Here is a 26,025-nt window from a genome sequence, read left to right on the forward strand (position 1 = left end):
TGAGTGACTGAAGCCAACTGCATCATTCTTATTTGTTGCCTTAAGTCCATGAGAGGGGAAGAGGGCAGGTTCTGATTTAGTAATTACTTGGTAAGTATATCATAAAACTTCATTTTATTATAAAAATATCATTTTTATAGAAGTAATTTACCTAGCAATTACTTCGATGAATTCCACATTGCAAGGGGTTGGGATGAAAGGATGATACTAATTCAATGCACTGAGGAGTGATATAGCTGAACTAGAAAACTGGCTAACACTTGCATGGTGTTTGTCGCTGCTTACCTGATAAGAGAGCTACAGCAGGAGAACTGCTTCTGGTGGTGCTCATCTCATCCTGGAGTGGCACGGCAGTATGCGGGAGCTGCCTCTACATCAGTGGAAGTCTTGCAATGGGGGAGATGCCTGCCGTTGACAAGACATAATACAAAGGATATATGTCCTCGTTCTGGCCACAGTACCAAAAGAACAAGACCAGAGAATTACCTGTCACTATCCGACCAATGAAAATATAAAAAACTACTAACCTACCAATGAATTGGTGGGTCCTCCAGGTACCAAGTAACTGCCAGGCTTCTCAAAAAAACTTGACATCCCTATAACATGGAAAAGATACATATAAGAGAGATGTGTCTCTCCTATGCTTCCTCACCCAATACAATGCCAGCCACCACCAATGGACCAAGGGCACTGCAATTTTCAAAAACTACTTCTATTTCTTTTAAATTATGTGACTCAAAAATTGATTTACTCCTCCAATATGTTGATTGAAGATCACAGAAAGTGACAAATTGTGCTTGAAGGAGTTGGCAATAGCTCTGACTTTACACAACAGAAAGGAGTTCTTCTGTATCCGGAAATGAGCTTCGGATATCAGGTCTCTAATGAAGAGTGAGAGAACGTTCTTGGACAGGAGACGAGAGGGATTCTTTTTCTATCCAGGTAGTACCTCAATGCTCTGACTGGGCAATGGACTTTTTTTTTTTTTTTTTTTTTCCATCCAGGCCAAGGATATCCATCAAGTTCCTTATTAAAAAGAGCAAGGCCATGGCTTACTAGGATCCTCGTTCTTAACTAGGAAGCCAAAGGTGAACAAGCAGACTGTATAGTCTTTGGAGAATCCGACTCTCCTGTTTACAAGGTTGATATTTTGGCACTTATCATTATTTATATGAAAATATTTCAAAACTGATAAAAGCTACAATCATGAGTTGTTTTTAGTTGTATTCTACATGAAATTGCGCACATTTTCATATATAATACTCCATGTAATGGCTAATATAAAATGGTGCAAAAATTATGTCAAAGTGACGAAATAATTTCTGAGATGTGTCGCCGATACTTTTTAGTGCGAGAAGAAAGAAATTTGCGCTTGCGTACCTGGGTAAAGATTGTAAACAAAACAACGCCTTGATCCGTGAGCTCCCAGCATCCCCCAAGGCGCGTGATTCAAAAGTTTTCGCCTAGTACACCTATAACTATTTTTCCGCTTATTTTTAAAATACTTTTTTATATCGACGTGCCATACGTTCAATCGGCACCCAACAGACAATTTATATCGACGTTTAATACGTCTAATCGGCGTTAAAGGGTTAATAGATTTAAAGTTGAAACGTGTTCTGCCCCTTGATCTTGGGAAATATCGACCTAATCCCCTGCCCCGAAAGGGTTGTCCTCGGCTGGCTGGCGAGGGGCGTACACTAGGGATATTTTCTCTAGTCCTTTTAGTGGAATGCGAGAGAAGATCCTGTGTTGCTTTCTTCTGCAATTCGGAGGCAACTAGCACTACTGTCTCTTCTGGAAACAGGTGCTTCTTATCCAAGGGCGAATACAACAAGGCAGACTTTTGGGTACGAGATACTCCCTTCGATGTAAAAGAACACCATATTTCTCTCTTCTTTAGGATACCTAACATGAAGAGAGAGGCTAGTTCCGCGGAACTGTCTCTAATCCCCTTATCTAAACAGGTTCTCATGCTCCAAACGCTGAAGATGTCTCCCAGGAGTCTCGGGAATTACAGGAGGGACTGATGGCACTCTTACCTATCCTTCAGTATTACAGGTGCGGACCGGGGCTGAAGACATCTCCGGAAGTCTACTCTTCCCCGTACTCATCACCTCTGAACGTCTGCTAGAGGAAGACTTTCTCGACAACGACTTAGACTTAGAGGATGTGATCCTCTCACTACGACGTCCCTCTCCTGCCGTATCCTGAGAGAATCTCTCTGGAGAGCCCCAAAAACTACACGAAGGCTGCTCCTTCCGTAAAGGGCTAGCCTTTTTACAGGGGACTGGAGAGGGAGACAACTTACGAGCCCTCGTTTTCAATGGATGGGACTCGTCATGGAATCGCCACTGGCGTCTGGGAGAGGACTCCCCGGAGCTGGAAGCACTAGAAGACAGCGGTACTCCTTTAGAGACGCCTTTCCAATGGCGCTCTGGCGATCTAGGATTTGTCAACAGAATCGCCTGAGGGGGCGACTGCTCGTGGGCAGACCCCACTAACCTCCCTTGGGCTACCAGTTTGCCTCCTCCCAGGTTCTGGGAAGTTTGACAGGGACCTTTGCCTAGGAGAATCAGTGGGCCGAACAGCCACCTCCTCCACCACACTTACACTTGTACTCCCCTTCGCCACTTACCTTGTCCAATAGGGTTTTCACGGATGCTCCTAATTTCTCCATTGCTTGGAGCATAATCGACTCTTACCTCTAAATTGGCCAAAGCATCGGGTTAGGGTGAGAGAGCGCCAAGATTAGGGCTGGGAATGACAGGTGGAGGGGAAGGTTCAGAATGAGACAAATTATCATTAGACAATTGCTGACTAATTAAGCTTTTTGCTTTAGCTCTAGAAGCCACTTTTCTCTTTTTATCTCTCTCGAACTTGTTCGTGTAACTAGTTAAGATCTTCAAAGTTCTTTGATCCCAATTAATACACTCCCCACAAGTTTGATCTGGTGTACAAGTCTGTCCTCTACAACCTGTGCAAATTGAATGTGGATCACTACCCACTTTAGCGATCCTAGAATTGCAGCCTTTACTACAATACCTAATCCCAGATGAACTAGTGTCTGACATTATGTAGACCAATTCAAAACTAGTGAATTTCGGTGCAAAAATATTTAAAACTATTTCAATTCCTAAATAGCTATCACCAAAAACAAAACTTCCAATATTCAGAGTACTTCACCAAATAACTCCAACAATGAGCGATGGCAAAGAATTCCAAAAATTCCGCTGCTACTGAAACTGTGTTGACAGTACCAGCCAGCAGAAACAACTGACTTTTGGATGGTGTTGGTTCCTCACTCCCCCGATTGTGGGCGGGGGTATCACCTGACCAAAACAAACTAGCGCTTCCGCGAATTTCAAAAATTCTAGCTGCTGACGGTTTTAGAAACTATAGCTATGTAACTACTTGGTAAGTTGCCTACATAAAAGATAATTTTCATATAAGTAACTTATCAATTACATAGCTGAATCCCACAATGAATAGAGGTGGGATACATGGACATATTCTACTCCAAAACATTAGAGAATGGTAATGACTGAAAAAAAAATTACTAGCATTAAAACAATGCTTGTCATTTCCTTCTTTGGTAAGAGAGCTAATGCAGGTGAAAACTGCTTCAGGCTAGTGCTAATCTTAACCTGCAGTGGCGGGGCAGTTGAGCCATGGGGTGCCTATACGTAAGTGGGAGCTTTGCAGCAAAGACATGACCAATAGCTAGCAAAACATAAAGAAGGGCCCTTGCCCAGGGTGTAGTACCAATACAGGCAGTCCCTGGTTATTGGCAGACTCGGTTGGTTAATGGTGATCCCAGTTATGAACGCTATAAATCGCATTTTTGGTTAATGGCAGCTTTCGCTTACCAGCACTCCTCTGAGAACGGAAGCCTCGCTGATAACCAGGGACTGTCTGTAAACAAAACAACCAGACAACACCAAAAGAAACTACAACCCATCCAATGAAACTGGTGGGTACTCCAGGCTTCCCAAAACTCGACACCTTATTTCAAGGCGAAGAGAAGTAGTGGAAATTCCTATGCTTCCTGAACCCATACTATGCAAAGTCGCTGATAATGGTCCCAAGGTGCTACAATTACAAACATGATATTGTTAAGATACAATAAAGTTTGTTCATACTTACCTGGCAGATATATATAATCAGAGTACCCACCCACCTCCCCTCAGGAGACAGTGGGAATAGAAAATCTGGATAGAAAATGGGAATGGTTCCTGACTCCCGCCTCCCAGCGGCGGGAATGGGTACTAACCACCTGGCCGACCACTGCGTGTGCCGGGAGTTTTGAAATTTCTGTCGGACTTCGGAGAAATACAGCTATATATATATCTGCCAGGTAAGTATGAACAAACTTTATTGTATCTTAACAATATCATTTTGTTCATGAAACTTACCCAGCAGATATATATATAGCTGAATCCCACCTTTGGAGGTGGGGAGGGACAGAAAAGGATTTTAGGAAACACATTGCGTGCAGATGATTGACATCTTGGTTCCTTACCTGTTAGCATAGCTGACTTCGTGATTATTGTCACCCAAGTCTGCTACTGCTTTACTACGAGTCTCCAGCAAGGTAGTGACCTATGTAGCTGGCGAGTTCTAGATGATCTGTCAACGGGAGCGTGACCACAATGTGACTAGACTATGTTGACCATACCATGAGGGCTAAGAAGTAATATATATCACCACCTGACCAACCTAGCCAAAGTTAAGGATATCTAACTAAGGCTTAAGGATTGAGAAGACCGCCACTGGCAGCCGACCCAATAAACATAATTAACAACTCTTCCTAACCATTTTCTATAGGATAGGATGAGTGATACTTCTTGCCCCCAAGATTGTGTCTGTAGACACGTATGGCCCCAGCGAGCAGCAAATCTTATATGTCGTCTTCACATCCCGCAGGTATTGTGAAATGAACACAAGTTGCTTCGCTAAAACGTGGCACTCAGGATGATACTGAGTGCCATGCTCTACTGAAATGCTTCCGAGGCCGCGCCCTCACCTTGTGAACATTCAGTTAAAAGATTTCAAATCTTTGTCCAAACATGACGAATGAGCTTCTTTAAAAGAACTCATCAACAATAACGCCAGGGTGTTCTTCGACCTGGGCAAGTCTGGTCTTTTTACGAAACACCGTAGATTGTCCGAAGGACCTCCACTTTCTTTAGTTTTAACTAGATAAAACTTGAGGGCCCTGACAGGTCACAGGACTCTCTCTGTTTCTTGCCTAATAATCCATAGCACCCCTTGATTTCCAAGCTTCTGGGCCAAGGATTAAACAGGTTTTCATTCTTTGTAAAAACAAAAGGCTTAGAGAACACACCGCATTATGTCCTCTAAAGCCAAAACCTCTGATGATGTATTAAATCTCACTAACCCTCTTTGTCTTATCTAGAGTGGTTAGAATTTTGGTCACATGCAAAAAGTTACACAGGAAATATTCTACAATTTCGAGATTTCCACAGACCTCATAGATCGTAAAGGGCTTTGTTGTTTGGCAGATCCAAATATCTGAGCGTAAAGGCCGCCAACAACCTACGTACTTCCGTATTCTACAATAGTTGAGACTGCTAGTACATCCCCTTCTTCCGACGGAAAGGGAAGATGGTAATGTAATTCACAAAGGTCGAGGTGGAGGAAAAACCATTCTTCCTGCCCTATCTCCAGAAACGGCCCATTCCGATTGGTACACTGCAAGATAGGCAGAACTGCTTTATCTTGGTAATGACACTAGCCATTAGTCTTGAAAAAACCTCTTATCCTGGTCACTTTCTTGACAGTCTGAACGCAGTCAGACTCAGAGCCGAACGGTTTAGAGATACCTCTCGAAGTGAGGCTATTAGAGTAGCCCACGACTTTTGCCATACTTCTAAGGAAAGAATACTCAGACGTCAGTAGTTGCTGCCGTCGATAGAGAAGCTTTGCACGGACTTCCTTCAATCGTGCAGCTAACCTCTGGAGGATCGATACGCTCCGTGCCTGTGGCCATCAATGGCTCTCTCTTCTTGAGATGTGAGAGAGCTGTGGAATTGTCAGAGTTGATCTGAACCACTCGGCCAAAACTCATTCTTCGAGGAACTGGAGAGTCAACCAAATTGCTTCCAATTCTTTTAGATTATGTCGCAGGACCTCTGAACCTCTGTCAGGATGCCTGGCACCATCTCGCTATCACCTGAGGTGATCATTGAACTACTGAGAGATGTTCAGAATCATTACTCGATCTTTGATGTTACTTCAGTTTTCCGGAAGTACAAAACTGTAGAGGTCTGAATTGCAGTCCTTTCAGGGAAAAGAAGCTTCTTCAGCGAGGAAATGGTCCCCAGCAGATTCATCCATTACCTCTCTTAAGCATGCTTCCTTCCCTAAGAAGGCTGCGCTCTTCATAATTAGGAGAGCATTATTATAATGCTATGCTGCGGTAAACTCGTACAGAATTCTGTTACAGTGCAGTAAACAGTACCAAAAAGCCTAATAGATATCTCTGTTAAAAATAGTTTCGCAAACGAAGGCAATGTTTATTCAATGCATGTTAGAATCTCCCTCAATCCTAGGCAAAGTCCATGATTGCAGGGCAGAGATACGGTTCGTCAATCAATCCCGCGGGAGAGAGAGACTTAAAAGACCGTGCACAACAGCAAGCTAGCTGATACCGAGTTGGGTGACAGCAGCTTACGTTCAACTTCTCGTAGTATTATGCCTGAGTTGCCAGCTACTCCATATTACGAAGGAATAGATTTTTCATTATTTGAACAGCACGAAACTCTCGAGTTGGCATATTTAAGCGAGACAGAATCCGCTAAATACAGAAGCTGATTTTGTGTTGTCATAACACTACGCTTAAATATCCAAAAACTAAATCGGAAACTCCTGGAAGGTTGCAGGGAGTACCGATTAAATATACTGCGTCATCTACAACGACAGCAGCTATCCATGGTCGTCTCGCACTACTCTGCCTGAGTTACCAGCTACTCTATTCTACAAAGGAATAGGTCTGTTACTATTATTGATTAGAAGAGAATTCTCAAGCAGGCATATTTAAGCGAAACCGAATACGCTAGATGCAGAAGCTGAGTTGGTGTTGTTGTAACAATACATTTTAGCGTTGTCCTTACACCGGAAACTCCTGGAAGTTTGCAGGAAGGACCGATTAAGTACACTTAGAATACGAGTCCTTTCGGTTACTATCCGTATCAGTAATTACGATGTGCGCACATGACTTAATCCATACAGTAGTAATATAACGCAAAGATAAAATACATAAGTATTGTAATCACTTGGACAGCTAATTCTCTACTACATTCTTTCTTCTGCAAGGAAGAGAGAGAGTGAAAATATACTGTATTCGTTCTTCCAAACGAACGAATTAAAATTAATCGAGGAATCTTCTCAAGTGAAAACCGAGGACCGAAAATGACAGTACAAACTTCTTATGTTATTATACCTTCATTCTATTTCGTGGAAGAGACTCTGACTAATGAATGAGAGCTCTTCCGATGGTAGTCCATTTCATCAGGAGTTCGCGCAACTTTTGTTGACGAAAGGAGAGACCTCCTTGGAGCGTCGACCAGACTGGAAAAGTCACCTTATTCCGATGCGAGAATTCTTACACCAATATGTTTACTTGTATCCCACCTAATGCCTGCCTTGCCGCATAGTCTTGACAGAGGCTGGGCAAAGAAGTCTTTCTTTGTGCTTTTCTCGACTCCATCCAATCTTGAACCTTTTTTAAAAGCTATTTTCGTTGAAAGAGACTTCTTCCTTTTAACAATTATGATATTGTTAAGATACAAAAAAGTTTGTTCATACTTACCCGGCAGATAAATATATACATGTATATAGCTGTATTTCAGAGAAACACAGCTATACATACATCCGCCGGGCAAGTTTTATGAACAAACCAGGAATCTTGTCGGTTTTCGATAACGAAAACTGAGAAGGAGGATAGCGAGGAGCCACAGGTTGGAATTCGTCTCCAACTGAAGCTCGAAGCAAAAGAACCAATACCTAATAATCAGACGAAGCTGACGTAGAAGGTGGTCCTCGTCAGTTTCTTCTGACATCCTACTAAGTCGTCCTTCTTCTATATGAGCGGCAGAGGGGACTCCTGAAGACGGTGATATAAATCCTTTCGATTCAATCCTTGATGAAGATTGCTGTTGTGACGTAATAGGTGCTTTCTGAATATTAGTCACTAAAAATTCCGATATAGAGGTAATAATTTCTTGCACTCTCTCGATGGGAGTCTCTACGAAAGTCAGATTGTCGACGAGCTTGCAGACAAATATCACGTTGTGATCCTGATGAATGTCCACAAAACGTCCATTCGAGCGTCACGCTCAACGTCCATCTGAGCGTCACGCTCAGCGTCCAGCCGAGCGTCACGCTTGACATCCAGCCGAGCGCCACGCTTGGCGTCCAGCCGAGCGTCACGCTTGGTGTCTAAATAAGCGTCCAGCTTAGCATCTATAGAAACGTCACGCTTGTAAACACCACGCTCCCTCAGGGTCGAACTAGGAGCGTCGAGTATCTCAGCTTGCAACACACCTTGGTTTGCAACAAAAATAACGTCAGTTTACGGATAAAAAGAGACCCTATAATAAGAGAGGGGAACCCCTTGAATAGTAGGGAGAGCTTTCTTCCTCTCGATATAAGAATCTTAAGGAGGAAGTTTCTCATGTTTTTTACATAACGGCAGGTGAGACGCACTAATCTAGAAGGCGTAGCAACCGGTGAAAGAGAAGAGTGATCCGCAGTTGCGGGAGACCGCTTAGATCTTTTAATGGCAATATATCATCTTTTCTTCTAGGACGCGGTTCTGCCTGTCTCCCAGTCGGCAACGAAGCAAGTCGATGTTGCATCAAACGGATGACCCTCTTTTCTAGAATGTTCCTTTTCAGGTGAAAAGCTGATACTATGAGAAGGAGAGGAGCGAGAGAAAGCCCTATTCCTTCTCACCTGTCCCTTCACAGCTCTATTCTTGGAGCGACAGGGGGGTTCAAAGACGTCATCGTCTGATGACGTCCTGGTTCTCTTTTGAGGCGTCCATGCAGCAAAACTCTCAGGTGACGACCGCAAAGCAGCAAAAGAGAAAGGACGTGAAGCGTCCTCTTCCCTGAGATCAAAGACACAGGCCTCCCGTGCGACATCTTGCGTCTTTGATCTTTTTTGCGGCGGAGAGTAGTCACGTAAAAAGGCGAAGCCCGTAAAGCAGAAGGAGCGCAAAGAGGCTCTGCGTACTCCTCTAAGAAACTACTGACGATGGCCACCTGTGCGACATCTAACGTCTTTGTTCTTTTCAGAGGACATGAGCGTCTTCTCATGCTCCAACTACCGTTCGGGGAGGACGCCTACAAAGGCGAAGCCCGTAAAGCAGAAGGAGCGCAAAGAGGCTCTGCGTGCTCCTCTAAGAAACTACTGATGATGGCCGTCTGTGCGACATCTAACGTCTTTGTTCTTTTCAGAGGACGTGAGCGTCTTCTCATGCTCCAACTACCGTTCGGGGAGGACGCTAATAAAGGCGAAGCCCGTAAAGCAGAAGGAGCGCAAAGAGGCTCTGCGTGCTCGTCTAAGAAACTACTGACGATGGCCGCCTGTGCGACATCTAACGTCTTTGTTCTCTTCAGATGGACCGTGAAGAGTCTTCTCATGCTCCAACTACTGTTCGGGGAGGACGCCTCTAAGACGAAAATCCCTCACGGAGGGAACGCGCACGAACACACTCTTTTGCAGCCTGTGGCTCGTACAGGTTCTGCTAAAGGGACGCCAGATCAATGTGGAGACCCCGTAAACCTCCTTCGGCTTTCGACATGCCCTCTCCCTGGTCCTGGGAGTCCGACAGAGGTCCAGGCCTAGAGGTATTATAGGGCCGATCTGACGCTCCCTCTCGACGAGAGAGAGGACGTGAAGCGTCCTCTTCTCTAAAGCTTCTTTTAGAGGGCGCGAGTCCTTCCCAGAGCTCCAACCCCTGTGCGGGGAGGACGCCTCGGAGGACGAGAAGCAATCTTTCATGATCCGTTCTCGTGCACTATTTTTTAGCAGCCTGGGGATCGTCTACAGGTTCTGCCGAAGGGACGCCAGATCGGTGGGGGTTCCCCGTAACCCTCCTGCGGCTTTCGACATGTCCGTCTTCCTGGGCTTGGAAGTTCGACAGAGGTCCAGGCCTAGAGGCATTATAGGGCCGATCTGACGCCCCCTCCACAACACTGGGGGCACTACACTTCACAACACTGATTGGAGAGCGAGCACTTTAGATTCCAAATTACGAATGGAATCCACAATAACAGAAAAGGGCATTCTTTCGTAGACATAGCCTAATGGCTCGTAGGCCAAACTACAGGGTTAGGCAAAACAAAGTCTACAGAAAGGTTAGTAGGTTCATTACCCTGACTTCTGTTTACTAATGCAGTTTCTTGAGGAAGACCCCATGGTTCAATCCCGCTCTAATTTGCGTACATACGAATCATCTGTCTTCCCTTCGGAATCAGTCAAACTCTCACACATCTTACATCGATTTTTCAATAAAGAAAAAACGTTCTCAACCCCCGTGCATACCAAATGAGGATTTACCGACACTTTCGGTAGCCTCACCTTACTTGTGCAGACAACACAGTCTGAAACTAGCGAACTAGATTCAGACAAGTTAAACAAAGGTTAATTAAATTACGATAGCGTATGCCTAGCCACACATCCAAGTCAATCATTCAAAAGATAATTAGGATACTTAAGCGGCAATGGAGAATCAAAATCCTGGTCGGAGGTAATGAAAACAGGTGTTTTCATTACGAGCGACAGAAAAAATCTGGATAGAAAATGGGAATGGTTCCTGACTCCCGCCTCCCAGCGGCGGGAATGGGTACTAACCACCTGGCCGACCACTGCGTGTGCCGGGAGTTTTGAAATTTCTGTCGGACTTCGGAGAAATACAGCTATATATACATCTGCTGGGTAAGTTTCATGAACAAAACTATTTTTCAAATAGTGAGGCAAAGATCAATTTGCACTTCCAGTGGGTTGATTACAGAATGTAAGTAAGAATATACTGTGCCTGAAAGCTAATGGGGTAGAGACTGTCCTGACATCAAGAGCTTTCACTTAAAAATAGGCAGAATGTCCACTTGACTCTGAGAGTTCGCCTCAGAAATTAGGCCTTCAGAAGGACAATACTTCCTCAATCAGAGGGTGAGACAGGTTTTTAACATAAAAACAGAGGTTAATAAGAGACCCTCTGATCTTTTTGGTTCTGTTTAGGTAATTACCTGAAAGCCCTAACATGACAAAGAACTCTTTTATTCCTCACAGCCAAGGAAGTCTGTAAGTTCTTAATTGAACTAGAACAGGTCCACTGCTTGGATGGGTCCTCGATCTTGACTAAAAATCCCAGGAAAAGGAGTAAACCATGTCTCTTAACGAAAACCTTCCTTTATAAATGGCTTGGATCCCACTTTGTTTAGCAGTAGTTAAAGCCAAAGGAAAATGATATTGTTATAATACAATAAAGTTTGTTCATACTTACCTGGCAGATATATATATATAGCTGTATTCTTCAAAGTCCGACAGAATTTCAAAACTCCTGGCACACGCAGTGGACGGACAGGTGGTTAGTACCCATTCCCGCCGCTGGGAGGCGGGTATCAGGAACCATTCCCATTTTCTATTCAGATTTTCTAGTGCCACTGTCTCCTGAGGGGAGGTGGGTGGGTACTTGATTATATATATCTGTCAGGTAAGTATGAACAAACTTTATTGTATCATAACAATATCATTTTGTTCATGAAACTTACCTGTCAGATATATATATAGCTGAATCCCACCATTGGAGGTGGGAAGAGATAGAATAGGATTTAGGAAACAAATTACATGCAGATGATTGACATCTTGGTTCCTTACCTGTTAGCATAGCTGACTTCGTGATTACCGTCACCCAAGTCTGCCTCTGCTATAAAGAGTCTCGAGCGAGGTAGTGACCTGTATAGCTGGTGAGTTCTAGATGATCTGTCAACGGGGGTGTGATCACAATATGACTAGACCATATTGACCATACTATGAGGGCAATGAAGCAAAAAACCACCACCTGACCAAGCCCATCAAAAGTTAATCCCACATAACTTAGGCTAAAGAATGGGAAGTCCGCCTTTGGCAGCCGACCCAACAACCATAAACCAATACAATAAAATTAAAAGCTCTCCTAACCATTTTCTACAGGATAGGATGAGTGCTACTTCCTGCCCCCAAGATTGTATCTGTGGAAATGTATGGCCCTAGCGAGCAGCAGTTCTCATATGTCGTCTTCACATCCCGCAGGTAGTGTGAAGCGAACACAGAGTTGCTTCGCCAAAAGGTGGCACTCAGGATGTCACTGAATGCCATGTTCTTTTGAAATGCCACCTCGTGAGCATTAACTCTCAAAAGTCCAAGATCACCATCTCGACAGGACGAACGAGCCTCCTTGATGGTACTCCTTAAAAAGAACGCCAGTGCGTTCTTCGACATAGGTAAGTCTGGTCTCTTGACGGAACACCACAGATTGTCCGAAGGATCTCAACACTCTGTCGTTTTTTCTAAATAAAACTTGAGAGCCCTGACAGGGCACAGGACTCTCTCTGGTTCTTGCCCAATAATTTCTGCTATCCCCTTGATCTCGAAGCTCTTGGGCCAAGGGTTGGACGGGTTTTCATTCTTGGCTAAGAACGAAAGGCTTAAGGAACATACCGCATTATGTACCCTAAAGCCTATATGTTTACTGATGATTTGAACCTCACAAACCCTCTTTGCTGTAGCTAGAGCGGTTAGAAAAATGATATTGTCAAGATACAATAAAGTTTGTTCATACTTACCTGGCAGATATATATATAGCTGTATTCTCTGAAGTCCGACAGAATTTCTAAAACTTACGACACACGTAGTGGGAGTTGGGTGGTTAGTACCCATTCCCGCCGCTGGGAGGCGGGTATCAGGAACCATTCCCATTTTCTATCAGATTTCTATCTCCACTGTCTCCTGAGGGGAGGTGGGTGGGTACTAAAAATATATATATCTGCCAGGTAAGTATGAACAAACTTTATTGTATCTTAACAATATCATTTTGTTCATGAAACTTACCTGTCAGATATATATATAGCTGAATCCCACCTTTGGCGGTGGGAGAGACAGAAAAAGGATTTTAGGAAACATATAAATGTAGATGATTGACATCTTGGTTCCTTACCTGTTAGCATAGCTGACTTCGTGATTACTGTCACCCAAGCCTGCTTCTGCTTCACTAGAGTTACCAACAAGGTAGTGACCTGTGTAGTTGGTGCGCTCTAGATGATCTGTCAACGGGGACGGGACCACAATGTGACTAGACCATGACCATACTTCTGAGGGCAACGAGGCAAAAACCACCACCTAAGTTAGCCTAACAAAAACTCCCATATACCAAAGGCTAAAGGAAGGGACGACCGTATTCGGCGGCCGACCCTACAACCATAGACATTGCAAATATTAAAAACTCACCTACCCTTTTCTATGGGAAAGGATGAGTGCTACCTCCTGCCCCCAAAATAGTGTCTGCGGCGACGTATGGTCCAAGAGAGTAACAGTTTTCATAGGTCGTTCTCACCTCCCGTAGGTAGTGCGAGGCGAACACTGAGTTACTCCTCCAAAAAGTAGCACTTAAAATGTCTTTAAGGGCCATGTTTTTCTGAAAGGCTATTGAGGTCGAAATAGCCCTCACTTCGTGCGCATTAACTTTTAACAGCTTAAAGTCACTGTCTTTGCAAGAAGAGTGCGCCTCCTTTATGGTGTTTCTTAAAAAGAATGCCAGTGCATTCTTGGACATGGGCATATTTGGTCTCTTGACCGAACACCATAAGTTCTCCGCAGAACCTCTACAATCCTTCGTTCTACGAAGATACTCTCTAAGAGCCCTAACAGGACACAGGACTCTTTCTGGCTCTTGACCAATGATCTCTGCCATACCCTTTATCTCGAACGTTCTAGGCCAAGGATTGGAAGGGTTTTCGTTTTTAGCCAGAAAAGACATACCCAAAGAGCAGACCGCATTATGCCCTTTGAAGCCGACGTGTTTACTAATAGCCTGTATTTCGCTAACTCTCTTCGCCGTCGCCAGAGCAGTTAGGAATACAGTTTTCTTCGTCAAATCTCGTAGAGAAGTAGAGTAAAGAGGTTCAAAGCGATTTGACATTAAATATTTGAGGACCACATCCAGGTTCCACGAAGGTAACTTTGGTAGCGGCACCTTGGTAGTCTCAAAAGATCTCAATAGATCATGGAGATCCTTGTTATAGAGATCCTCGCCATAGAGGTCAAGACCTCTATGGCGAAAAACTACAGATAAGACGCTTCTGTAGCCTTTAATGGTTGACACTGCAAGCTTCAGATCTTGTTTAAGATAAAGCAAGAAGTCGGCGATCTGGCTCACAGAGGTAGTGGTAGAGGAAACTCCTTTCCTCTTACACCAACTTCTAAAGGCTGCCCACTTCGATTGATAAACCGCGATTGATGAAGGTCTCCTCGCGGTGGCGATAGCTTTAGCCACTGGTTTCGAAAAACCTCTCGCTCTGGCCAACTTCTGGATAGTCTGAACGCAGTCAGACTCAGAGCGGAGAGGTTTTTGTGGTACCTCTCGAAGTGGGGCTGTTTGAGTAGATCTCTCCTTAACGGAAGAGATCTCGGAAAATCCACCAGGTAGAACATCACCTCTGTGAACCAGATCGCTGCAGGCCAAAAGGGGGCGATTAACGTCAACCTCGTCCCCTCCGATGCTGCGAACTTTCTCATCATTTCCCCCAGGATCTTGAAGGGGGGAAATGCGTAGAGATCTAGGCCCGTCCAATCCCATAAAAGGGCGTCTACTGCTACTGCCCCCGGATCGAGAACCGGAGAGCAATAAAGGGGGAGTCTCGCCGTCCTTGATGTTGCAAAAATGTCCACTAAGGGACATCCCCAAAGACCCCACAGCTCCTGGCATACGTCCTGATTGAGGGTCCACTCTGTCGGCAATAACTGTCCTTGTCGACTGAGGAGATCTGCCCGGACGTTCTTGACTCCGGCAATGAACCTTGTCAATATCGTGACTGATTGATTGATTGATTTATTAATTCTTACTGGCGTCGCAACGACGAGGTTATTGACGCCGTATCATTAAAAGGAATTGCAAAGGAAAAGTCAATTAAAATGCTATAAATATGTTTATATAAAATCTTTCAGAGAACTACAGAGAACCCAAAAACACACGAAATACCTATCTCACCTACACACCTATTTCAAATTAATTGTAAACAAAAAAGACCAGCAACATAGGCACCCCGCAAACTTCCAAATTCTACAGAGTTCTGTCAAAATAAATATATATTAAAAGTACTAAAACATTATATATGGTAATAGATATATCAATTGGAGGTAAATTTTATGTAAATAAAAATTTCCTGATCTAAAAAGACTTAAAAAGCAAATGATATACACTGACACACACTAACACATAAACAAACTCAAACATCTTGACCAAACTAACCTAAATTTTTTCAAGAAGACCCGCTTCTCGAAGGTAACTAAAAAGCTTATCCTCATTAAAATCTCTGCCTATAATGGCATCCAGTTTAAGATCCATTCTTCCAACTATGTTAAAATGACGGTTCCTTGCTGATATTAAGCTGGGGCATTCTACTATTAAATGTTTTACTGTGAGGGGAACAAGACAATCCTCACAAAATGGTTCAGGGTCATTGTTCATTAAAAACCCATGAGTAATCCGTGTGTGGCCGATCCGTAACCTACATAATGCAGTCTCTTTCCGACGGTCTTCTAACATATAAAGCCAGGGGTTGATTACATCAGTGAGTTCTCTCATTTTATTATTACTCTCTATTGTCCAATAGAATTGCCAAACTGATTCTACAGTCTTTTTAATTTCAGGAATGTAGTCTGAACAGGGAATTGCTATACTTCTTGGATTTTTTGATGTACCTAACTTAGCCAATTCATCAGCTCGTTCATTTCCAACAATACCAACATGTGAAGGAACCCAGCAGAGGTTAACTGCCTTCTGTTTTTGTTTTAATAAAAACAAAAAACACCACCCCTCTGTTATTTCCAGTACCACAGGGTGTACTGGATTAAACGATGCCAAAGCTTCCAAGGCACTCTTGGAATCACTAAAAATGGTAAAATTATTTCCTTCTAAAGTTACAATTTTCTTTAGGGCTGTTAAAATGCTAAAAAGTTCAGCAGTAAAAATAGAAGCACAACTTGGTAATGCACCACTAACACTACTGTCAGGGTATACCACTCCAAACCCAACGCCTGCACTGGATTTGGAGCCATCGGTAAAGAATTGCCTTGAGTTATCATGTTTTTCAGCATGGCAAAGGAATTTCTGCTTAAGAATATCACCTGAACAGTCTGCCTTGCAACCAGAAAACCATTTACAATATTTCACAGAGGGCAACTTCCATGGAGGGAATCTTGAAAATTTTGCTGGAATTACTTTTCCTTTTATTACATTGAGCTCCTCTAATGCACATTTTACCCTGTATCCAAAAGGCTTTGGATATGAAGCATATTTTTCATAAATACAAAAATTGCCTTTAAAAACAGTATTGTAAGCTAAGGACTCAGGAGTTCTCTGTATGCGGTACCAATATTTCAACAGGGTAAATTTTCTTATCAAATCTAAGGGCAGTTCACCTGCATCCACTAATAAACTAGATATTGGGGAGGATCTAAAGGCTCCTGTTGCAATTCTAATTCCCCCATGATGAACTGCATTCAAAGTATCTAATCTCCTTGTCGTAGCTGATGAGTAGATTTCTGACCCATATGCCAATTTTGAAGCAACTTGCTTTATAAACATGTAACAAGTGCTTTCTATCAGCCCCCAATTTGTATGACCTAAGACTTTTAAAACATCTAAGGCCTTCATGCATTTGACTTTGAGGCTCCTGAGATGAGCTTCCCATGTCAACCTACTGTCAAAGATGAGGCCTAAAAACTTTGTTTCCTGTACGCATGCGAGTCTCTGTCCATTTAAAAACAGATCTGGGTCTGGATGAACCCCTCTGATACGGCAAAAATGCATAACAACTGTTTTGGCAGAGGAAAATTTAAAACCATGCTCTTCTGCCCAACTGTTAACTTTATTTATTACCAACTGGAGTTTTCGCTCTGCAACAGACATTTTAGATGCAGCACACGAAATAGATAAATCATCAACGAACATTGTTGACATTACATCTTTGGAATTTTTGAGGCTATCCCATTTATGGCTAAGGCAAACAGAGTGACACTTAACACACTTCCCTGTGGTACTCCTTCCTCTTGTTCTTTCAAATTAGACAGAGTACTACCTACTCTGACTTTAAAATAACGGTTTTTTAAAAAGACTTTAATAAAAAGTGGTAGTTCTCCACGCAGACTAATTTCATGCAAGACTTTCATAATTCCATGCCTCCAGGTAGTATCATAAGCCTTTTCTAGGTCAAAGAAAACCGCCACATAATGCTGCTTGGAAGCAAATGCCTGACATATTGCATTCTCCAAACGTATCAATACATCTGTGCAAGAATGCATACGGCGAAAGCCACACTGAGATGATGATATAATCTTCTTTGATTCTAAAAACCATACCAACCTAAAATTTACCATTTTTTCCATAAGTTTACAAAAACAGGAAGTTAAAGCTATTGGTCTATAGCTTGTAGGGACAGATGAATCTTTCCCTGGCTTGACAAAGGGTAAAACTGTTGCTATTTCCCAAACACTAGGGTAACCACTCTCCTTAAAAATTCTATTAATAATACTTAAAATAAAAAATTTAGTTTCCTTTGAAGTATTCTTGATCATTTCATATAAAATTTCATCAGGTCCAGGTGCAGTGTTTTTACTGTTACCAAGAGCAAATAAAAATTCCTCCATGGTAAAAGGCATATTATATGATTCAGATTTAAAAGAGGTAAAATCAAGTGTTTCAGACTCTGCTAACACTCTCTCCCTGTAGAATGGAGAAATTTCATTCCTACTTGATATCATTGTAAAATGTTCTGCAAAAACATTGCTTACAGCCTTTGAGTCTGTTATAAAGTCACCGTTGACTTTTAAAACTGGAAGGGGACTAGGATTGTACTTTCCTGCTATTTTCTTAATAACTGTCCAGATCTTGGTCATAGGTGTTTTCCAGGTAATTGTTGATATAAAAAGTGCCCATGATTCTCGTCTCGCATGTTTTATTTGCCATCTGAGATCAAGTAGCATTCACAGCGATGTCTTCTGTACCTAGTAAAAGCTGCTCTCATGGCTTTATGTCTTATTTTGCATTGAACATTCCACCATGGAACAGGTTTCCGATGCAATTTTCCACTGGTTTTTGGGATTGCCTTTTCTGCTGCAAACATAAAAAATCATTGTTAAATAGATCACTGCTTCTCCTATTGTTGGCATATCTTTTGCATCTAGTTCAGTATAACTGAGTTCCTCGAAAAGGGGCCAATTTGCTTTATTGGTACACCACCTAGGCATTCTGTATACTGGCTCATATTTCTCAGTTCTGATGACAATTGGAAAATGATCACTGCCGTATAGATCTTCCAATACCTCCCAGTTGAAGTCAATGAATGTATCAGAACTGGTGATGGATAAGTCAATACATGAAAATGCACCAGTCTGAATGTGAAAATGGGTGGGTTTTTCAGTATTCAAAAGGGTCATATCTGAATTTTCTATTGATGATAAGATAAGGTTTCCTCTTTGATTTGTTAAAATGTCACCCCAAAATTCATGTCGACCATTAAAGTCTCCCAATATAAGAAATGGTCGGGGTAGCTGTTCATACAAGTGTGTTAACTGTCGTTCAAGTATTGGGTTATTAGGAGGGAGATACAATGAACAAATTGTGTAAGTCTTTTTTAAGTGAATTTTGACAGCTACAGCTTGTAATTGAGTTTGCAACTGTATTTTTGAGTGAGCAATATCTCGTCTTACAAGAAGAGCACTTCCACCCGAATTTCCCTGTATAGGGAATTGGGAGTGGAATGCAAAAAACTCTTTAGGAGTAAGCATTTTGTTGTTGCTTAGCATAGTCTCTTGTAGTGCTAAGCATTCTGGATTATAAGTATTAATCAAACATAGTAGCTCTTCATATTTGGCGCGAAGTCCCTGGCAGTTCCATTGTAGTATAGCAGAGAAAGTACCTATTTTCTAGAGGATGATCCCCTGTCCAAGATCGTTTTGTTATGTTTTTTCTTCGAAGATGATATCTGAGTTTTGTGACGGACTTTTGGTACAGTTCCAGATGTCGAAGGAGTACTTAGAGGGTCATTTGAATGTACCAAGTGATCACTTATGATGGTATTTGAAACATCTTCGATCCTTGCAGTATCTGGTTTATCATTTTCAGCTAGTCTAATTTTATTATCTAAACCAAGCTGAATTGAGTTTAACATTTTGTTTGCCTTAGGTTCTACATTTGTTGCTGCTGTGTTGTATGATAAGATAGTGGATATGACTCATTATTTTCCATTAATTCCGATGTTCTATGAGGGTCAGCTGAACCACAGGATGGTGAAGGTTTACTAATTTTTTGTTTTGAATCAACTTTTTCTACGGATGTATCTCCTTTCTCAAGGTGCTTGACTTTTGATTCAGGCATTGTTACAGACTCTTCACTTAAAGTCCTCTTGTTGACAATTTTCCCAGCATCCATTTTTTCTTCTTTATCTTCATTACACTTTTTGAGATTCAATTTCTTTTGTCTTTCCTCATTTCCTTTTACTGCATCTACAAATGACTTCTGGGTGTTGAATTTCTGCAAAGTCTTTTGTCTTGCTTCTTTAAAGGTAATGCGCTCTTGAGTCTTGATACAAAGTGTTTCTTTTTCAATGAGATACTTGATACATGATTTATGTGCTGCATTATGGTCTCCCCCACAATTAGGGCAGCATGGAGTAAGTTCACAATTCCCATGCTCTTTTCTGCCACAGTTAAAGCATATGGCTGGTTCATTCCTTTCTTTTTTCCTACATGTTGTTATCAAATGGCCAAACATTTGGCAATGGAAACATCTTCTGGGAGCGGGAATATACTGTCTAACTGGCAGGTGAAGCCATGCAGCTTTCAGAAATTTAGGGAGTCTCAAACAATCAAAGGTGAGTATCAGAGTAGGTGTTGGATGTAATATTCCCAATACTTTTTTCTTGATTCGTCTCACATCAACCACCTTTTGATCAGCAAATTCTTTTTGGAGAGTGTCCTCAGAATAATGTAGGAGTTCAGTACTATACACTACTCCTTTAGACTGATTCATTGTTTTGTGAGGAGTGCATTTTGCTGTGCTTCCTTCTACAGACTAACTAAAGACAGTAATTTTCTACTTTCATCTGGTGATGAAACTTCCACAAGCAAGCTTCCTTCACCTTGAGAGGCTATCTTTGGTTCTCTGCCAATGCATTTTACAATATCTCTATGGACATCAAATATATTCAGTTCTTTTATGCTTTTGTCGAGATCAAGAGAAAGGTATTTATTATAAGTCTCAGGTTCTTGAGATCCAAGTAAAATTCCAATATCAGGATTAGCATTCTTCTTTCTATTATTAAATCTGCTATTCTTTCCTCTGTTCTGAACTACATAAGGGCTTGTAGTAACAATCGAAGAATCTTTGATGTTTTCATTGGAGGAGGTTGGGGATGGCAAAGGGAGGTCTCCTTATCCAAGCCTAAGGTTGTCAATGGTGCCAAAGAGTCGGGGGATCCAGGGGACAATGTACTAGACATATTATCCATGATAGTTTGAAGGAAGAGAGGGGGGGGGGGGGGGGGTAATACACACACACACACACAACAACTGCTTGGGAAGACCAACAAGGTATCGCGGACTAGACAGGGTCCGACATTCTCCACCAATGGCACACATAGAAGTTGCTTCCCCACGGTCTGCCCCATACCCTACCCTTTCGGGATAGCACCAATATGCTTGCAGTGGCCCAGGTATAAGCCAATCTGCCTGCTGGGAGTTCTACCCCCACTAATGGGGACAGACTCCCCACTCCAAACATATTGGTGGGCTTCCGGACAAAAGCCAGGAGTCCCATCCCAAAAACCAGCCCCCCCTGGATTCCGATGGGCTGATCCCTGGAGATGGTTCCGCCCTTAAGATAGCAATGGGAAAATCCCATCACCATCTCTTGGGTCCAAACCGTATTGGGTGGCGACTCACCACCACAACTCCCACAATTAGCTTCGAATGCAAACCCCCTCCAAACCACGAACCCCTCCCAGACTCACCCAAGCAGAAAAATTTTTCGAAAGTGGAAATGTCCACGCAAGTTAATGCCAAAAGTTTTGTAGGCGTTCCGTCAGGATCCGGCCTTCGCAAACTTGAAGGCAGAATCCCTTACCCCCTCACCACGTGAAGGAACCTACTCGAGGGGCAATATCGTGACTTCTCTCTCCTTTGGCCAAAGTAGAATCTCTTTCGCTAGAGCGAACAGGGAGCGAGAGTGTGTTCCTCCTTGTTTCTTCAAGTATGCAGGGGCTGTGGTGTTGTTCCGAGTTGACTTGAACTACACGACGGGAGACTTTGTTCTGAAAGAACTGGAGCGCTAATTGAACCGCTGCCAGCTCTTTGAAGTTGATATGCCAGGCTACCTGTTCCCCTCTCCAGGTACCTGACACTTCCTCCCCCCCTAGAGTTGCTCCCCACCCCGTGGATGACGCGTCGGAGAACAACACTAGGTCGGGGTTCTGAAGCTTGAGGGATATGCCCTCTGACATCTTCCACGGATCGAGCCACCATCTTAGATGGTTCTTCACCTCTTCCGAGATGCTTAACTTCATGTCGAAGTTGTCCTTGTCTGTCCAGTTGTCCGACAGAAAGAACTGAAGAGGTCGGAGGTGTAGCCTCCCCAGGGAAACAAACTTCTCCAGCGAGGAAATGGTCCCCAGCAGACTCATCCATTCCCTCACCGAGCATGAATCTTTCCCTAGAAAGGCTGACACTTTTTCTATGCCTTGTTGCTGACGTTCCTGGGACGGAAAAGCCCGAAAAGCCACTGAATCCATCTGAATCCCCAGATACACGATGGACTGTGTTGGGGTCAGATGTGACTTTTCGAAGTTCACCAGAAGTCCCAGGGACGCAGCTAAAGACAGAGTCGTCTGCATGTCCTTCAGGCACCGGGTCTGCGAGGAGGCTCGTATGAGCCAGTCGTCCAGATAGAGCGATATTCTGATGTTGGAAAGATGGAGCCACCTCGCCACGTTCTTCATTAAGATGGTGAAGATAAATGGGGCCGTACTCAGTCCGAAACAAAGAGCCCTGAATTGAAAGACCTTCCCTTTCATGACGAACCGAAGGTACTTCATCGATTGGGGATGTATCGGGACGTGAAAGTAGGCGTCCTGTAGGTCGAGTGATACCATCCAATCTCCAGGTCTTAAGGCCCCCAGAACTGACTGAGGAGTCTCCATCTTGAACCTCTGCTTTTCTATAAAGAGGTTTAGACGACTTACGTCCAAGACCGGCCGCCACCCTCCCGATTGTTTCGGTACAAGAAACAATCTGTTGTAAAATCCTGGCGTTGCCAGGTCTAAAACCTGTTCCACTGCTCGTTTCTCGAGCATGTCGAAAAGTATCCTCCATTTTGTTTGAGAATACGACGGGGACAAGTCCCTGGGAGTGGAAGTCAGCGGGGGCGGCTTTATGAAAGGGATCTTGTAACCCTTCTCTATGACGCCGAGAGACCAGGTGTCCGCCTCTCTTTCTCTCCAAGCCTCTGCAAACAACTGCAGCCTGGCTCCTACCGGTGGCTGAAGGAACGATCTCTCACTTTCTTGCCCAGAAACTTAGACGGGGCTCTACCTCTAGGAAGGCTTCTTCCTCGGGGTGACAATCTAGCGGAAGTCCCTCCACGAAAGGGCTTCTGCTTTCTAAACGGTTGGGTTCCTGAAGACGTGGAAGGGCCAGCCGGACGTCTCGACGACTGAGCCAACAGGTCTTGAGTGGCTTTTTCTTGAAGACTAACTGCCAGATCCTTCACCATAGCCTGGGGGAAGAGATGACTCGAGAAGGGCGCATACAAAAGTTCTGTCCTCTGTGAGGGAGAGACAGACTTAGCCGCAAAGTTGCAAAAGAGCGACCTTTTCTTCAACACGCCTGCTGAAAAATGAGAGGCTAACCCCTCTGAGCCATCCCTGACGGCCTTGTCCATGCATGACAATACACTGGACAGCTCCCCCAAGCTGATCGAGTCTGGCTTACGAGACTGGTTGTCTAAAGCTCCGAGACACGAGTCTAAGAAGTTAAAGACTTCCAAGGACCTAAACAGTCCCTTCAAAAGATGGTCCAGTTCAGAAGTCGTCCATGACACTTTAGCTGAGGCTAAAAGGGACCTCCTTGAGGCATCAACACGCTGGCGAAAATCTCCTTGAGTAGACATAGGAACCTTCAATCCTAAATCTTCGCCGGTTTCATACCACATCCCTGCCTTACCGCTAAGTCTAGACGGAGGCAGGGCGAAAGTAGTCCTTCCCTTTGCTTTTCTAGACTCCATCCAGGCGTTAACCTTCCGGAAAGCTCTCTTAGTAGACAAAGACGTCTTCATTTTCACGAAACCTGGAGTCTTGCTTGCTTTCGACGACAAAAACTGTGAAGGAGGAGAAGGAGGGGCAGAAGGCTGGAAAGTATCACCAAACGAATCACGAAGTAGCCGTGCCAATACTTGGTAATCTGACGAAGCCGACGTCGAAGGTTGTTCTTCGTCAACATCCTCAGAAGAACCGCTTAGTTCTCCTTCTTTCCCTTAGCCCGTAGTGAAAATCCGACGGAAGAGGCAAAAGTCCTTTCGCTCCAAGTCTCATGTCCGAACGATGACGAGAAGAAGAGGGTAACGGATCCTTAACAGTCACAGGATCAGGAATCACCCTTTGAGGAGAACGTGAAGAAGTAGGCAGACGTGAAGCGTCAGCCAAAGTCTCGGGAACATCATCCGAGTGATAGCGAACTTCCACATTCGCGTCCACAGAGCTCTTACGACAACGTCTACTAGCGTCCATCTGAGCGTCCAACCTAGCGTCCAAATCAGCGTCCGACTGAGCGTCCAGCGAAGCGTCAAAAGGAGCATCCAACGTAGCGACTCTTCTAACGTCCAGCGAAGCGTCCTTACGAACGTCCCGCGAAGAAATCTGGTCTGCTACCCGACGAGCGTCCCGATGAGCGTCGACACGCTCATGTCGAAGAGGGGCAGAACGCATTGAAGTCCGTCCGACAGCAACAAACTCGTCGCCAGCAGAAACGTCGAAGTCGGAATGCCGAGCGTCTTCTCGACGAGAAGAGAGAGGAGCATGATGGGATCTCTCTCTAACCTGACATCTACCGTCACCTCTAGACGAACCCTGGGGAGCAGAACGGAGCCTAGAGGGCGAAATATCAGGAGACGGGGACGAAAGAGGCGCAGGTGGAGAAGACTGTCTTGTTCTCTTGATCGGAAGTCTATCGTCCTTCTTGCGACGAGGAACCGTCTCCTTCTGCTTAAGTAAAGCGTCCAGTTGCCGTTGCATAGCAATGATGATCTCCGTCTGAGAAGTCTCCTTACGCGGAGACGAGCTGCGCTTGTGAGAAGGTGAGGGGCGAGGGGACGCCTTCTTCCTTCTCCCAGGAACAGCCTTGGCTCTAGAGCGACTGGGGCGCTCGAGGGCGTCATCATCCGATGACGTCCTAGACTTCTTCTGGGGCGGAAATGCTACGCTTTCCGGAGAAGAATGCCACTCAGACACATCATGACGTGAAGCGTCTAGATCTTGAAGAGTCCTCTTCAAAGGTCGCGAATCCGGACGAGATTCTCACCCCTTGCGCGGGGGAGGGACGCGTCGGAAGACGAGAAACAATCTCTCAGGATACGTGCTCGAGCACGCTCCTTAGCAGCCTGGGAAGCGTCCACATGAACTGCTGAGGGACGTTCAGATCAGTGGGGGATCCCCGTAACCCTCCTTCGGCCTTCGACATGCCCTCTCCCTGAGTCCTGGGAGTCCGGCAGAGGTCCAGCCTAGAGGCGTTATATGGGCCGATCTGACGCCCCCTCCACTTCACTAGGGGCACTATCACTGCACTTAGTTTGCCTGTTTTCAAGGGCAAGCACTTTAGATTCAAGCGTCTTCAATGAATCCAGAATAAGCGAAAGGGCATTACCCTCCGCAGACACCACTTGAGGGCCCGAAGGCAACACTACGGGGTTAGGAGACACAAAATCTAAAGGAGGGTTAGAAGGGGATACATTAAGACCCTGTCTGCTACCCGACTTACTCCTGGAGGAAGACCTCCTGATCCTATCACGCTCTAATTTATTTACGTAGGATTCATACGTCTTCCATTGTAAATCATCCAAGCTTTCACACTCATTACAGCGCAAATCATACTTACACTCTTGCCCCCTACACCCTTTACACAATGTGTGAGGATCAACCAAGGCTTTTGGTAGCCTAACCTTGCATTCCACTTTCAAACATACCCTGGCGCTAGCCGAACTAGATCCAGACATATTTAAGGAAAAAAACCAAGCCAAATTCAAAACAGTCCAAAGTCACGTATGCCAAGCTATCGATCCAAAACCAAAAAACCAAAAAGTCAAGAGGATACTCAAGCCAATGAAAAGTTTTCCAAAATCCTGAGGCGGAGGTGTGTAAACAGTTGTTTACGACACCGGCGACAGAAGAAATCTGATAGAAAATGGGAATGGTTCCTGATACCCGCCTCCCAGCGGCGGGAATGGGTACTAACCACCCAACTCCCACTACGTGTGTCGTAAGTTTTAGAAATTCTGTCGGACTTCAGAGAATACAGCTATATATATATCTGACAGGTAAGTTTCATGAACAAAATAGCCTTTCTTGTCATGTCCTTTAAGGATGCAGAATGTAAAGGTTCGAAAGGACTCGACATCAGGAACTTCAATACTACATCCAAGTTCCATGACGGAATCTTTGGTTGAGCCACTTTAGAGGTTTCAAAAGACCT

The 26,025-nt window shown here is 44.1% G+C and overlaps 1 protein-coding gene across 3 annotated transcripts in view; it reads right to left on the minus strand.

Annotated features, from left to right (window-relative positions):
• LOC135219431 (uncharacterized) overlaps nucleotides 1–26,025 on the minus strand; it is a 751,318-nt gene that overhangs the window by 371,534 nt on the left and 353,759 nt on the right. The gene's annotated exons all lie outside the window — the stretch shown is intronic.

Source organism: Macrobrachium nipponense, chromosome 1, assembly GCF_015104395.2.
Source record: "Macrobrachium nipponense isolate FS-2020 chromosome 1, ASM1510439v2, whole genome shotgun sequence".
Taxonomy (NCBI): Eukaryota; Metazoa; Arthropoda; class Malacostraca; order Decapoda; family Palaemonidae; genus Macrobrachium; species Macrobrachium nipponense.